The sequence below is a fragment of the Octopus bimaculoides genome, chromosome 6 (genome assembly GCF_001194135.2).
Source record: "Octopus bimaculoides isolate UCB-OBI-ISO-001 chromosome 6, ASM119413v2, whole genome shotgun sequence".
Classification (NCBI taxonomy): Eukaryota; Metazoa; Mollusca; class Cephalopoda; order Octopoda; family Octopodidae; genus Octopus; species Octopus bimaculoides.
Window position 1 is genome coordinate 111,619,540 of NC_068986.1, and position 7,359 is coordinate 111,626,898.

General features: G+C 37.5%; 1 long non-coding RNA gene across 1 annotated transcript in view; it reads right to left on the minus strand.

Annotated features, from left to right (window-relative positions):
* LOC106867584 (uncharacterized) overlaps positions 1 to 7,359 on the minus strand; it is a 59,636-nt gene that overhangs the window by 257 nt on the left and 52,020 nt on the right. The window lies entirely within an intron of this gene.

The window sequence follows — 7,359 nt, forward strand, 5'->3', positions numbered from 1 at the left end:
ACACACACACACACACACACACAAACACACACGCAAACATACACACACACTCACCCACACACTGAAACACATCTGCATTTAGAAATGTACACACAGGTAATCAGAATTTTAAAATGCTGTATAGTAGACATATGTATGCATGTACGCATGTATGCATATATATGTATATATGTGCACCTATGTATGTGTGTGTGAGTGTTTCTTTGCAATAGAAAGCAGAAAAGTCACCTATCCCCTCTCTCCTATGTATTCCTCGCATCCACATTTCTTTCCCTTCCTCGACGTTTTAACTGTTACTTATGCATATCTGCATGTGTGTGTGGAGTATGTGTGTGTGTGTGTGTGTGTGTGTGTGTGCAGTGTGTGCGTATCTGTGTTAGCGTGTATCTATGTATTTACAAAAGTATGTATGCAGCGTCGCGTGTATATCCTTGAAAGACAGCTGTATTAACGTTACTGCCCCACTGCTACTCCATATCTCGTTTACAGAGCGCTGTTCTCCCCTATTCTGATATCATCCACACTCACTAATCCACTGCATTCCTCTCACACTACTGTTCTTACACACTTTTTGTTTATCAAACAACATGCCAACACCACTAGGGCGTCCACTATAGAGTTTTATTGAACTGTAGTTAGCTTATAATTGAACTGGATATAAATTTAACATGTATGCAATGTGTCGTCAAGATTAGTTCACTGGATAGACAGCAAGATGGTAATAGACAGATCGACAGAGACAAATTGCCTTTTATATCTAAGATGTATATATACATACGAACATACATGCATACCAGATGCGTGTGTGTATACGCTTAGGAAATAAGGAAGTGTATCCACGGAGTAAACTATATGAAACTCTCACGTAACTACGAAGATACTATAAGGAGCCTCTTGGTCGTGCTCAATCATGTATCGCGAAATTCTTGCACACATCCTTTCCGGTGCCGGGTCTGGATTGTGGGAACAATAGCTGCAAAAAATATAGCATAAAATTTGGCACGGTCACGGCTCGAACCCTTAAATGTAATACCAGCATATGGCGTCAAAAATATTTTTTAAAGAATTCTGCCTTAATAGAAACCTGGGTGCGATTCCGCTGTAGATTTTCACGCCGTTTTAGTCATGGCTACAGAATGAAAACTAATTTAATCTTAATCAACAGGACCCACAAAGGTTAATCAAAACGTGGAACGAATTATGATTTTAGTATCGTAGTATTATATACACGATATCACTTCTCGATTAACTTGACACGTGCAAAATTATGAAAATCAATGAAGTAATTGTTAAAAATAATCAGATGTATTTTCATATTTCATGGTTCACTGAGCTGCATCAACGTATGTGAATTGAAAATTAAAGTCAAATTTGCACATAGCTTTATGAATGAATGAATGTATATATATATATATGTTCGTATGTATGCATTTTTCATTTCTCCTGTCAGTGTATGGGGGGAATGCATTTTTAATTTCCCATATATTCACTACAAAACCACAAACTTATATTCATATGTAAAATATGAGTACGACATCAGACGCATATGCTCATATGTATATATTTTATATACATAGTGAGGCTCATTCCTAAGGTGGACCCTCCAATTAGTGGCCAACGCCTGTTCTTACACTGTTAGCCTTGTGCTCCTAGTATCAATTTTTCTGTGTTCTTTTTATGGCCATTCCCACCTATGTTTCCCAGCAACTGCTCTTGTGGCTGCATGTCCCTTGTTGCATAATGCATCTTCATATCCTTATTATTATTATTATTATTATTATTATTATTATTATTATTATTATTATTGCCTTTTCACAGCTTCTACCGGTGGAGATGAAGTACGGTGTCAGCTGTTCACTACCAGTGAACTAAAGTAACACCCCTTTTTTTCGAGCTCCGTCCGGAGTATTCGAGCGGTTTCAAGCATTGCTGTTTTCTGCAAATGCTCCTCCCTTATTGCAGCTCCTATTTCTTCCAAGTACTTCTCTAAATTTTTACTCACTGTACCCAGGGTTCCGACAATTATTGTTACGATTACCACCTGTTTTAGAGACGGCAGCTGCTTAACCTCCCAAGCTAACCTGTCATGTCAATCGAGTTTTATTTCTTCCTTATCGCATAACTTTTTGTCAGCTGGGCATGCGATATTTATGATTCAGCATCGTTTGCTTTCTTTCTCAGTTAACACTGGTCTGGTTTCCAAGTCTATATTTCATGGTCGCACTGAATCATAAAATCTCATGGGATTTTATAATCCCATGTTTTTCATTTCGATTACAACATCTTTATACTTTCTGAGCTTATCACATTCTCTTGAAGAGATATTATGGTCACAGGGTATTCTCATGTCAATCAATAAGCAGACTTGATTGTTTTTGTCTTTCACAACAATATCTGCTTTATTTGCTTTGATGGTACAGTCTGTACATATTGGAAAGTCCCAAAGAATGGTTGCATGTTCTCCATCAGTTACAACCTCAGGGTGGTGCTTGTTCCATTTGTCAGAAGTTTCGATTTTATAATACCGAAACATTATACAATATAGATATTGGCCAACACTGTCATCTCTTAATTTGTACTCTATAACTGCTAAAACCTTACATCCAGAGGTTAGTTATTCAACTGTTTCTATCCCGTCTTTGTAGTGTCGGCACTTTGCGTCTGTACACCGTTTTGCCACACATTGGCTTGATTGTTCGGCTCAATAAGATGTTCTTGGGCAGCCAAGAAAAGGCTTTCACCTCCTGTTTTTAGCCTTGAGGTCCATAGCCACTGATGGCTGTTCTTCTGGTCTGCATCAGCTTTTTTGCTACGGGCTACATATTTGCCTTGCAGAGATTTTTTTTCCCACCTATCAGCCAATTGTTCTTTGCAATTTTTTGCATTTTTGTTTGCTATTGATTTCACTTTCTCTGCAACTGCAGTTTCCCCACTTCCGTGATGCTGTTCAACCTGGGTTTTATGCACAAAATCACTTGAAATTTGTTTGCTCTCCTTCATAGCAGAATAAAGCTTCTTGCGCTTTTCATGGTTTTCAAAGAGATTTAGCACGTAGTCGTTAGCTGTTTCAAGTTATTTTGCCAGTCTAATTGTGGTGATTATTCTAAGGAGATTTCAAATTGGATCAAGCCCCGAACTCTTTTAACTCTGGGTAGATAAAGACGATCTGCGTCTGCCTTTGGGTGGTGCATCTTATTGCAAGTCAGCAGATTAGGGATTTCCCTGTCAATCATCGTTATTTCGCTCATATTCCAGTTCAACACTCTGAAAATGCAAATAACAAAAGGAACTGATAAAGAAATTATAGCTAACACATTGTTACGTGCATTTAACTAGATTTTAAAACTTCAACTCTCCCATAACACCCCTTTCTGATCTTCTCTTTCATACTTGCATGATGAATGCCAGAACCCTTATTTATTCTGAGGTATTTGTAAGTTTATTCCTGTTGGGGTTCTTGTATGACTGTCAAGATCCAACACAACTGAATGCCGCAGTTGATATTAATATTCATTGTGGTCAGTGCTCCATTGGAATGTTATAACTGGACATTCGTATTTCACATTGACGTGTTTCAGGACGTTTGAAATCGCAGGAGAAATTTTGAAGATATCCAGCGATTTCAAGATCCAGGAATGTGGTATGCTGTCGAAGGACTTTTTATAATCAAACCATGCAGAACTGATATTTCTGCGTTTGTTATGATAATTCTCAAGGATCATACGATTAAGAGTTGTTCTTTGCATCCATATCATCCTCGTCGGCACCCTTTTTCTTCAGTGGGGAAAATACCGTTCTATTCCATAAATTTGTATGTTTTCTCCACTGGGAGTATTGTGGAAATTCGGTTTCATTAATCTTTGAGAGTAGGTAAGTAATACTTCTTGCTAATAAATCAGGTGTTCTCGTAGGATCTCTCATAAGTTCATTGAAAATCTGGACTAACATTTCGTGGGCGCTCGGGAGTAAATCGAGCCAGGAGATTTTCACTTATGAGCCTTCATCAGTGTCATCGTCATGTCTGCTATTGTGATATCTTCCCATGCTTGCTCTGGTAAGATTAAGTAGCGTCCTTCTGTACGTCTAATCCAGTCCACATTTTCATTGTTTGTAAGTTTTTTCATCACTCCAGATATTTTCCCAGAGGTTTTCAACATCTTCAGTGGTAGGGTGGTCTTTTACGCTTATTTTCTCCTTCCCCATTTCAATGTAGAATGTTTTCGCATTGGATGTGAACAGCTTATTTTGCTTATAAAATTTGTTTTTCTCAAATCTTTGTATTTTCTGAACTGTTGCTTGGACTTTTTGTTGCAGTGTTTCTTTTCCTGAAAGCAATTCTTCTCTTGATGAGAATCTATGTTTTCACTTCATCTTTCTTCCTTTTCTGGTTTTTACATCGTTTCCACAGATTACTTCATTCAACATCTCATAATTTTAATCCCTTTTTGAATTCTATTTTTCCAGTTTGGAATTCTTCTCAGGTTTGTATTTCTTCGCTCTTTCGGAGGCATGCAACACGTTTCAATTGTCTTCGCAGCTGCGTAAATATTTTCATTTCATTCAGTGAGATTTGGTTTTAGTTCTTGTATAATTCTCTTTGTTGCATTGTTTCCAGTTTTAATTTGTTTTCTATTTTGGATTGTATTTGAGAGCTTATGAAGTGGTTCTTTATCATGCATATTGATGTGTCTTACAACTGCAAGCTTATTTAGGATTTTCTGCTTCAGTTCTATCATAGACTCCCTGCGTTCTTCAGTAAATGTGCAATCCTCAAATATTGTTCCTTTACCGCTTTCCTTGCTATCCTTATCAGGTTCAGTACAATTTATTTCTCAAGACGTTTGCGTGTTCTGGTCAAATGACAGTCTTTCAATCGAGACTTGTGGAGAGTTGCTCTCTCCGTCTCGTTCTTCATTTCCTCTCTGCCATATTTTTGGGTCATTTTCCGCAGCGTGCTTGATCGTAGATATTTCACTCTCTGTGAGCCATTAAATTTTGAAGATATCCTTCCCAAAATTTGGTAACTTGCTTTCGTCCAAATATAGTCTGCTGTCTTGATTTCGTGTTCTCCATATTTGATAAGAGTGCTCAGTGTGTTTCTGTTCAGATGGTCTGCCTAATGCATAGTAATAGGCGTATATTATTTCTGTATATTCTCCTCGGGTCCATTTGATCCTCTTACATTTTCTTTCTGTGGTTAGGGAGGTGGTGGTCTTCGAGGGCACGAGTTGGGGCAGTTTTCGTTCAAGTGACCATCCAAGTTCGTATTAAGAGAATGTTTTATGCCAGTGGATTATTTTTGACACCAGGCTGGCTCTCTCCTGACGGACGCGCTTCCAGGTTAACCATATGAAAAACGATTTCGAGTATTTGGTTGGCAAATAACTTCCCGCTGTTTTTTTTGATAATTTTTAATTTATTGCGTTTTTAAATTTTGGAATATATTTTTTCGAGAATTCTATTTTTGATTCATTTTGGAATCTATTTTGTTTTTGTTTTGTCTAGTTAATTTTAGTTACTTTTTGTTTATTTTCAGATCATTAAAATGGAATGTCAAGTTGAGAAAAACGAACATTTTCGGCACCTCCTTCTTTTTAATTTTAATCAAGGTTCTGAGGCCGCAAAAGCTGCTCGCGACATTTATGCTGTGCATGGAGAGGGTGCCATAGCTGAAAGAAGCACTCATGATTGGTAAGCCAAGTTTAAAAATGGAAATTTTGGCCTCAAAGACGCACCTCGTTCTGACCATCCAGTTGTTGAGTTCGATGAAGAGCGATTAAACCAACTTTTGCACGAACATTCTTGTCAAATGACAAGGTAACTGGCAGAGAAAATAGAATTTTCCCACACTGATAAAAACAAGCATCTCCACTCGATGGGAAAGGTTCAGAAGTATGGAGCATGGGTTCCGCATGCTTTAAGTGACAACAACAAAAATCAACGAGCCACAATCTCCGCTCGTTTGCTTGTTTGTCACCGCTCAACTCTTGGACACAAGCAACGATTTCTTTACAGAATCGTTACTGGCGCCAAAAAATGGTGCCTATACATCTATATGAAGCAGCGTAAGGAATGGCTTAGCCCCGGTAAACAAGCGACACCGCGCGTGAAACAAGATCTTTATGCGCGTAAAACGCTGTTGTAGGTATGTGGGACTGGGAAGGGATTGTACATTACGAATTGCTTGAACGAAACCAAACGGTGAATGCGGAACTCTATGTTCAACAGATGGAACCGCTCAACACGGTTTCTTCAAGAGAAAAGACCTAATCGGCAGCATGGACTTCTGCTGCACGACAACGCCCTCCCTCATATCGCCAATATGACCAAGGAAGCCATTCAAACGCATGGTTGGAAGTGCTGCCACACCCGCCGTTCTTTCCTGATTTTGGCACCAACGGATGTCCATCTCTTTCGATCTCTTTCAAATGCTATGCGCAGAGTTTCGTTCAATACTGATGCAGAATTGAGAGCTTGGTTGGATAAATTTTTCGAGTCGAAATCGGGTGATTTTTACCAACGAGGTATTGAAAATCTTGTTGAACGTTGGGAATAAGTTGTAAACAACAAGGGTGAATACATTATTGATGAATTAGTTATTTTTTATTAAACCTTTTTAAAAAATTAAATTTAAAACAAAACGGTGGGAACTTAGTTGCCAACCTAATACATTTATAGTTTCCCTTTTTGCTTCGTAAGACATATTTGTGCTACATTAATATTATTAGTGCTGAACCCTGTATTGTGGAAGATGTAGACACTGTTGTTGTCTCTGCTACTGTTGTTGACTCCGCCATTAATGCCGTGAAAGTTACTTTAACCTTGGCATCACAGCATTGCGCATCGTCAGTTACCACCAATACAGCCTTGATCAATATCGCTGTGTCCAGCAACCACCACCACCACCATCGTCATCATCATCATCATCATCATCATCATCATCATTATTATTATTATTATTATTATTATCATTATTATTATTATTATTAATATTATTATCATCATCATTATTATTATTATTATTATTATTATTATTATTATTATTATTATTATTATTATTATAGTGTATTCATTTAGCCTAGCTATCCATTTAACTCTCAGACAGTTTGTTTCTCTCTCTCCATCTCATCTTTCTCTTTCTATACACACTCATATATATATAAATAGATAGATAGATCTAGATATAGGTATATATATATGTACACATATACATACATATATATCGCGCGTGTGTGTGTGTGCGTGTATGTGTATGCAGACACACACCCATACACACACACACACACACACCTACACACACACACACATACACATATATATATATATGTATATATATATATATATATACATATATATACA